Source organism: Mesocricetus auratus, unplaced genomic scaffold (genome assembly GCF_017639785.1).
Source record: "Mesocricetus auratus isolate SY011 unplaced genomic scaffold, BCM_Maur_2.0 Super-Scaffold_100021, whole genome shotgun sequence".
NCBI lineage: Eukaryota > Metazoa > Chordata > Mammalia > Rodentia > Cricetidae > Mesocricetus > Mesocricetus auratus.
Genome location: NW_024429202.1, coordinates 11,147,106 through 11,157,418, shown reverse-complemented (window position 1 = coordinate 11,157,418; position 10,313 = coordinate 11,147,106).

The window sequence follows — 10,313 nt, the reverse complement described above, 5'->3', positions numbered from 1 at the left end:
ATGCTATCTTTAAAAAGATGATGAGAAATAAGGACATTTAAACACAAATCCAACTACATGTCTGCAGAGGCAGTAGTAAAGATCTAAAGAAATGCCACACAGAGAAAACAGCTTCAATTGTGAGATCACAGAAACAAAAAACTTCATGAAAGTCACAGACAAAGTAGAGCTAGGAAGTAACCAATTATATCCAACACAGTAAACCATGAAAGCCCTAAAATTAACGAAAAGAAAAAGAATCAAATAGTTCAAACAAGCAGAAAAACCACCAACAAAACTTTAAAACATAGTACGCTTATTTCAATAATAAACTTAATGCATCTTCAACTCACCAATGACAGACTGGCTGACTGAGGGAAAAACTAAATACAACTCTCTAGTCTCCCAGCAACACAGCTGACTGCCAAACGCACCCCACACTAGATGGACTAGCCAGTGAATGGAAGCTCAAAATGAGCTGGGGTAGCTATTCCAGTGTACGGTCACAAAGACTTCAAACAAAATCAGAGGAGACAAACTTGCCAATGAAGTGAACAACTCATCAAGGAGTAACAAGTGGGAAAATGTGTGTACAGTGTTGAGTCTCCTAACTTCAAAACCACTCATATACACAACAGAAATTATGCAGCTATAGAGATGATCACAGTTGCAGGAAAATGGAACCAGAAGTCGTTACTAAGCAAAGCCAGGCAGACCTAGAAAGATATTTTATCTCTAAACAAGTAGTTGAGATCTTGAAATTATGTGCATTTGTGCGCAGGCCAAGAAACTAGAATGGCAGTGATGAGAGGGAAAGAACCTTGGAAGTAGTGTAATGGAACGTGTGTAATAAACAGGAAGGGAATTATTCGGGAGAGGAGAGGGAACCAGAGGGGAGTGGTTCTGGAGGAACAGGGGAGATAAACGAATGTAAACAAGGTATGACACATTCTCAAAACTGTGTACCAAAGGCCAAGAAGATTGTTGAGTCACATAAATGCTTGTCATGCTAACATGAGGATCTGAGTACAGACCCCCAGCACACATGTAAAGAGTGGGATGGGACACAGGATCTGTACAGCTTCCTGACCAGAAAATCTGTGAGTTCTAAACTCAGAAAGGCACTGTCTCAAAAATAAGGTGGATGGTTACTGAGAATGGGATTGACACAGACAATGAAAGGCTTGATACACATGCACCTGCCTCCACATCTCCACATTCATGTACACACACACACACACACACACACACACACACACACGCAGCCAACAATGAAACCCACTACTTTGTATAATAGCCTCCAAATTAAAATTACTGTTTATATTTTAAAATGCTATTACCGCCCTTCTCTGCCCATCACTCCCTCCCTCAATCTTCCCAGGGCTGATCCTGGCATTGAGAGAACTTGCCCACACAGGAAAGACATCACTCCTTCCAGACCCCATCCCCAGGGTGCCCAGCTTCAGGTGAGCTTGGGTCCTCCTGGGACCCCTTCCCCGCCCATCACTCACTCCCTCAATCTTCCTGGGGCTGCTCCTGGCATTGAGAGGACCTGCCCACCCAGGAAAGACATCACTCCTCACAGACCCAACACGCAGCTCTACCTACACCTGCACGCCCAGCTCCAGGTGAACTTGGGTCCTCCTGGGACCCCTTCCCTGCCAATCACCCACTCCCTCAATCTTCCAGCGGCCCGGTCCTGGCATCTGGAGGACCTGCCCACACAAGAAAGAAATGATCCCTTCCAGACCTCACCCCCGGAGCACCCAGCTTCAGGAAAGAAGGAGATCAGTGGAGACAGAGAGACCCCACGTGTACCCACTGGAAGAAGAGATCGGAAGAAGACAGTATGAGAACACACTCAGCAAGAGGAGCCAGGGAGTCCAGGGGAGCAGCTGTTCCGGCAGCGGGATCAGATACAACGGGCCCTACTTCTGGGCCTGTGTTCCAGTGCCTGGGGATCGCCTGGGAACTGCACAGAGCTTCCAATCCCACAGGGAGCCAAGCACCCCCAGATTCCAGGTTTTTTCTCCCACCAACGAGACCAGGAAACTAGCTGATCCAGGGAGACCAGGGGACCAGCTGTTCCAGAGGGTCCAGGAACCAGAGGAGCCAGGGAGACCAGGGGTCCAGCTGTTCCGGCAGCGGGATCAGGTACAACGGGCCCTACTTCTGGGCCTGTGTTCCAGTGCCTGGGGATCGCCTGGGAACTGCATAGTGCTTCCAATCCCGGCGGAAGCCAAACACCCCAGACTCCAAGACTTCTCTCCCACCAACGAGACCAGGAAACCAGAGGAGCCAGGGAGACCAGGAAAGCAGCTGTTCCGTTCTTCGGCAGCATCAGGTACAACAGGATCCAGCAAAGGGTCCAGGGGACCAGGTGGGAGACTAAGCGCCCCAGATTCCTGTTCTTCTCTACCCACGGAACCAGAACGAGGACAAGGAATAGAAGAACTACCAGATTATTGGACTTGCTAGCACCCACCAAAAGGGAACTCTGGTCCCCTAACCACCAGACCAGTAAGGGGCTCTTTCTGCACCCACTAGAACAGATGGGAAAGAGACAATACAAAAACACACTCAGCAACAGAAAAACAAATATGACACCACCAGATTCTAGAGACTCCACACCAGCAAGACTCCAACATTCCAATGCAAACGAAGCAGAAGAGAATGACCTTAAAACGACTTTCATGAAAATGATAGAGGCCCTAAAAGAGGATATAGGAAAATCCCTCAAAGAAATGGAAAAAAAAACAAACCAAAAAATGCGAGAAATGGAAGAAAAAACAAACCAAAAAAGGGCAGGAAATGGAAGAAGAAACGAAGCAAAAAATGCAAGAAATGGAAGAAAAAACAAAGCAAAAAATTCATAAAAGGCAACAAATGGACGAAAAGATAAACCGAAAATTGCAAGAAACAATGCAAACACTGCAAGGGTTGAAAAATGAAATAGAGACAATAAAAAAAAACACAATCTGAAGAAAGGCAGGAAATAGAAAAACTGGGCAAACGGTCAGGTGTAACGAGACAAGCATTACCAACAGAATAGAAGAGATGGAAGAGAGAATCTCAAATGTTGAAGATACACTAGGAGAAATGGATTCATCAACCAAAGAAAACATTAATTCCAACAAATCCTTAACACAAAACATCCAGGAAATATGGGACACCATGAAAAGACCAAACCTAAGAATAATAGGTATAGAAGAAGGAGAAGAAAACCACCTCAAAGGGGCAGAAAACATATTCAACAAAATCATAGAAGAAAACTTTCCCAACCTTAAGAAAGACATGCAAATGAAGATACAAGAAGCTTACAGAACACCAAACAGAGTGGACCACAAAAAAATGTCCCCCTCGCCACATAATAATCAAGACCCCAAATATACAGAATAAAGAAAGAATATTAAGAGCAGCTAAGGAAAAAGGTCAAGTAACATATAAAGGCAGACCTATCAGAATTACACCTGACTTCTCCATGGAAACTCTGAAAGCCAGAAGGTCCTGGATAGATATTCTACCAATACTAAGAGACTATGGATGACAGCCCAGACTACTATACCCGGCAAAGCTCTCAATCACTATAGATGGATAAAACAAGATAGTCCATGACAAAACTAGATTCAAGCAATACATATCCACTAACCCAGCCCAACAGAAAGTTTTGGAAGGAAAACTCCAACCCAAGGAAGTTAACTACAACCAGAAAAACATAGGCATTAGAGAATCCCTCTCTACCAACAGCAAAAAGAACAAAGGGGTGAAATTCCATACATAATTCCAACAACAACAACCCTTGCAAATCGAAGAAGAATGAGCAATCAATGGTCATTAATATCCCTCAACATTAATGGCCTTAACTCACCCATAAAAAGACACAGGCTAGCAGAATGGATTCAAAGACAGAACCCTTCCTTCTGCTGCATACAAGAAACACACCTCACCCTCAAAGGCAGACATTACCTGAGAGTTAAAGGTTGGGAAAAATTTTTCCAATCAAATGGACCCAAGAAACAAGCAGGGGTAGCAATCCTAATATCTAACAAACTAGACTTTAAAATAAAATCAATCAAAAGAGATGAAGGAGGTCATTACATACTCATCACAGGTGAAATCCACCAAGATGAAGTGTCTATCCTGACCATCTATGTCCCAAATACAAAGGCATCCACACTCGTAAAAGAAACACTTCAAAAACTTAAATCACATATAAAGCCCCACACACTTGTAGTGGGAGATTTCAACACACCACTCTCACCACTAGACAGGAATACAGACAGAAACTCAACAAAGAAGCAAAGGGTCTAATAGAAGTAATGACCCAACTGGGATTAACAGACATCTATAGAACATTTCATCCACATAAAAAAGAATATACCTTCTTCTCACCACCACATGGAACCTTCTCAAAAATCGACCACATACTTGGCAACATATCAAACCTCAGCAGCTACAAAAAAATTGGAATAAACGCCATGCATCTTATCAGACCACCATGCTTTAAAATTAGAATTCAACAACAACACAAATTGCAGAAGACCTACAAACTCATAGAAATTGAATAATGCACAACTGCACCATTCCTGGGTCAAAGAAGAAATAAAAAAAGAAATTGAAGACTTCCTAGAATTCAATGAGAATGAAGACACAACATACCCAAACCTATGGGACACTTTGAAAGCAGTGCTACAGGGAAAGTTCATAGCACTAAGTGCCCACATGAAGAAACTGGAGGATAGTTATGGTAGAGAATTAACAGCACAGCTGAAAGCTCTAGAACACAAAGAAGAAAACTCCCCAGGAGGAGTAGACACCAGGAAATAATCAAATTGAGGGCTGAAATCAATAAAGTAGAAACTAGGAAAACAATACAAAGAATCAATGCAACGAAGAATTGGTTCTTTGAGAAAATCAACAAGATAGACAAACCTTTGTCCAAACTTACCAAACAGCAGAGAGAGAACATGCAAATTAACAAAATCAGAAATAAAAAGGGGGACGTAACAACGGACTCTGAGGAAATCCAGAGAACCACCAGGTCATACGTTGAAAACCTGTACTCCACAAAATTTGAAAATGTAAAGGAAATGGACGACTTCCTGGATACCTATCACTTGCCAAAACTAAATCAAGAACAGATAAGCAATTTAAATAGACCTATAATCCCTATGGAAATAGAAACAGTCATCAAAAGTCTCCCAACCAAAAAAAGTTCAAGTCCAGATGGCCTCAGTGCAGAAATTCAAAGAACAGCTTATACCAATTCTTCTCAAAGTATTCCACACAATAGAAGCAGGAGGGTCTTTGCCAAATTCTTTCTATGAGGCTTCAATAACCTTGATCCCCAAGCCACACAAAGACATAACTAAGAAAGAACTTCAGACCAATATCCCTCATGAATATTGATGCAAAAATACTCAATAAAATACTAGCAAACCGGATTCAAGAATACATCAGAAAAATCATCCACCATGATCAAGTAGGCTTCATCCCAGGAAGAAACATCACCCTTTACAATTGCCACAAACAACAAAAAATACCTTGGGGTAACGCTAACCAAACAAGTGAAAGATCTGTATCGCAAGAACTTTGAATCTTTAAAGAAAGAAATTAAAGAAGCCCTCAGAAAATGGAAAGATCTCCCATGCTCTTGGATCGAATTGGTACAGGAGACAGCTTCCTGAATATAACATCACTAGCACAGACAGTGAGGAAATCCAGAGAATCTTCAGGTCATACCTTGAAAACCTGTACTCCACGAAATTCAAAATTTTAAAGGAAATGGACAATTTTCTGGATAGATATCACTTGTCAAAACTAAATCAAGAACAGATAAACAATCTAAACAGACCTGTAACCCTTAATGAAATAGAAGCAGTCATCAAAAGTCTCCCAATCAAAAAAAGCCCAGGCCCAGATGGCTTCAGTGCAGAATTCTACCAGAAATTCAAAATTCCAATACTCCTCAACGTATTCCACACAATAGAAGCAGGAGGCTCACTGCCAAACTCTTTTTACAAGGCTACAATTACCTTGATACCCAAGCCACACAAAGATACAACTAAGAAAGAGAACTATAGACCAATTTCCCTCATGAACATCGATGCAAAAATACTCAATTAAATACTAGCAAAACGGACTCAAGAATACATCAGGAAAATCATCCACCATGATCAAGTAGGCTTCATCCCAGGAATACAGGGATGGTTCAACGTTAGAAAATGTAATGTAGGGGAGGCCAGGGGACCGGCTGTTCCGGAGGGTCCAGGTAAAACAGACCCTGCATCTGGGCCTGTGTTCCAGTGCCTAGGGATCGCCTGGGAACTGCACAGAACTTCCGATCCCAGTGGGAGCCAAGCACCCCAGATTCCAGGTTTCCTCTCCCACCAACAAGACTAGGAAACCAGAGGAACCAGGGAGACCAGGGGACCAGCTGTTCCCGCGGGTCCAGTGCCTGGGGATCTCCTGGGAACTACACAGAGCTTCCAATCCCGGGGGGGGGGGCACCCCAGACTCCAGGACTTCTCTCCCACCAACGAGACCAGGAAACTAGCTGATCCAGGGAGACCAGAGGACTGGCTGAGATTTGCAGGCAAATGGATGACACTAGAAGAAACCATCCTGAGTGAGATAACGCAGTCACAAAAAGAGAAACATGGCATGTACTCTCTCATATATGGATTTTAGACATAGATCTGGGGAGTGCCAGCCTACAATCCCACAGCCAGAGAGTCTGGGAAACAGAAACTTCATTCAGTGGCTGATGGAAGAAGAGGCAGACTCCCATGGCTAAGTACTGAGCTGAACTCAAGAAAGCCAGTAACAGAGAGGGAGGACTGATGACCAAAGGAGTTAAGACTGAGCTGGTTTAACCCCAGAAACAGCTGACCTGACAAGGGTTAACTCTTGAATCCCAGGCAGATGCCTGGGAATCCAACATGGGACTGATCAAGACCCCCTGAATGGGGGTGTCAGTGAGGAGGCCTAGGTAATCTATTGAGCCTTGGGCAGTAGATCAGTATTCATCCCGAGTATACACATGGACTTTGGACTCTCATCCAACAATGTGGGATGAACTCTCACCCTGAACTCTTGGGGCAAGGGTCTAGGCCCTGCCCTGGATGAAATGACAGTCTATAGACACCCCCATGGAGGGCCTCACCCTTCCTGGGGAAATGAGAGGATAATGGGGGAGTTTGGGGGAGGGCACGGGAGGAGGGGAGGGAAAGGGAGAGGGACCTGGAACTGACTTGTGAACCAACCATGTTTCTAATCTAAATTTAAACTTAAAAATAAAAAAATTTAATAATAAAAAAATAAAATGTAATGTAATCCACCATATAAACAAACTGCAAAAGAAAAACCACATGATCATCTCACTAGATGCTGAAAAAGCCTTTGATAAAATCCAGCACCCCTTCATGACAAAGGTCCTAGAGAAATCAAGGATAACAGGAACATACCTGAACATAATAAAAGCAATATACAGTAAACCAACAGCTAACATCAAACCAAATGGAGAGAAATTCAACACAATTCCTCTAAAATCAGGAACAAGACAAGGCTGTCCACTCTCTCCATATCTCTTCAATATTGTACTTGAAGTTCTAGCTAGAGGAATAAGACAACAAAAGGATATCAAGGGGATACAAGTTGGAAAGGAAGAAACCACGTTTTCACTATTTGCAGATGATATGATAATTTACATAAGTGACCCGAAAAACTCCACAAGGGAACTCCAACAGCTGATAAACACCTTCAGGAAAGTGGCAGGATACAAGGTTAACTAAAAAAAAAATCAATAGCCCAATTATATATAGATGATAAATTGGCTGAGAAAGAAATCAGAGAAACATCACCCTTTATAATAGCCATAAGCAGCATCAAATATCTGGGGATAATGTTAACCAAAGAAGCGAAAGACCTGTGTATCAAGAACTTTTAGTCTCTAAAGAAAGAAACCAAAGAAGACACCAGAAAATGGAAAGATCTCCCATGCTTTTAGATTTGTAGGATCAACATAATAAAAATGGCAATATTGCCAAAAGAATCTACAGATTCAATGCAATCCCTATCAAAATACTGGCACAATTCTTCACAGACCTTGAAAGAACAATAATCAACTTTATATGGAAGAACAAAAGACCCAGGATAACCAAAACAACCCTGCACAATAAAGGAACTTCCGGAGGCATCACCATCCCTGACTTCAAGCTCTATTATAGAGCCATAGTCCTGAAAACAGCTTGGTATTGGCACAAAAATAGACAGGTAGACCAACAGAACCTAATGGAAAACCCTGATTTTAACCCACATACCTATGAACACTTGATTTTTGACAAAGAAGCTAAAACTATACAATGGAAAAAAGAAAGCATCTTTAACAAATGGTGCTGGCATAACTGGGTATTGGCATGCAGAAGACTGCAGATATATCCATGTCTATCGCCTTGTACAAAACTTAAGTCCAAATGGATCAAAGATCTCAACATAAATCCAGCCACACTGAAACTTTTAGAAGAGAAAGTGGGAGATACTCTTCAACAAGTTGGTACAGGAGACCACTTCCTGAACATAAAACCAGTGACACAGACACTTAGATCGACAATTAACAAATGGGACCTTCTTAAACTAAGAAGCTTCTGTAAGGCAAAGGACACAGTCAACAAGACAAAAAGGCAGTCCACAGAATGGGGAAAGATATTCACTAACCCCACATCTGACAGAGGGCTAATCTCCAAAATTTACAAAGAACTCCAGAAGCAAGTCTCCAAAACACCAAAGGATCCAATTAAAAAGTGGGGTACAGAACTAAATAGAGATTCTCAACAGGGGAGTCTAAAATGGCTGAGAGACACTTGAGAAAGTAGTCAACATCCTTAGCCATCCGGGAAATGCAAATCAAAACAACTCTGAGATACCATCTCACCCCTGTCAGAATGGCTAAAATCAGAACCAACGACAATTTATGCTGGAGAGGATGTGGAGGGGAACACTCCCTCACTTCTGGTAGGAGTGCCAACTTGTACACCCACTTTGGAAATCAGTATGGAGATTCCTCAGGAAAATGGGAAGCAGCCTACCACAGAACCAAGCAATTCCACTCTTAGGCATATATCCAAGATGCAAATTCATACAACAAGGACGTGTGTTCCATTATGTTCATAGCAGTATTATTTGTAATAGCCAGAAGTTGGAAGCAACCTAGATGCCCCTCAACTGAAGAGTGGATAGAGAAAATGTGGTACATTTACACAATGGAGTATTATTCAGCAGGGGGGGAAAAAACCAATGGAATCTTGAAATTTGCAGGCAAAAGGATGGCACTAGAAGAAACCATCCTGAGTGAAGTAACCCAGTCACAAAAAGACAAACATGGTATCATTCATATATGGATTTTAGACATGGATCAGGATAGTGCCAATCTGCAATTACACTGACAGAGAGTCTGGGAAACAGCAAAGAACCTTAGATATGCATGGTACCCCCAGAGAAGAGGAATGAGGCAAGACCTCAATAGACTGGGAGCATGGCGGGTAGTGGGAGGAAGTGGGGGCTGGAAAAAAGAGGGGGAGGACAGTGGGTCATGTGGGAGCAAGAAGGTTGAGTTGGGGGAAGTACAGGGGGAGAACAGGATGAGAAATACCATAATAAAGGGAGTCATTATAAGTTTGAAGAGAGATCTGGCACCAGTGAGACCTCTAGCGATCTACAAGGATGACACCAACTGGTAAACTAAGCAATAGTGGAAAGACTACCTTAAATGCCCCTCTCTGATAATGAACTTGACGACTACCTTATATGCCATCCTAGAACCTTCATCCAGTGAATGATGGAAGCAGAGGCAAACACCCACAGTTAAACACTGAACTGAACCCCTGGAACCCAGTGACAGAGAGAGGGGGAGTGATACACATGGACTTCGTATGTCCATAACACAAAGAGGGATGCTCTCTCAGCCTGGACTCTTGGGGGAGGGCCTGAACCCTGCCCTGAGTGAAATGACAAACTCTGGATATCCCCTATGTGGAATGGAGTGAGGATAGGGTAGGAGGCTGGGGGGAATCATGGGGGAGGGAGATGCGGGAGGCAGGGAGAGGGAGCTGGGATTCACATGTGAAGCAAGCTCTTTTCTAAAAAACTGCAATAAAAAAAGATGAAACTGCTATTTCCTATTTATAAGCTTACTTTCTATATATAAGCCAAGTAAATTCATTGTGCTATTCAAGTAATAGAATATTAATGCCAGAAGTAAAGATGTGAGGGTGTAGCCATTATCTCGAGTCTAGAATGCAAGGTCATAGAGCCTAAAAAGTCCAATTAAGCCGGTG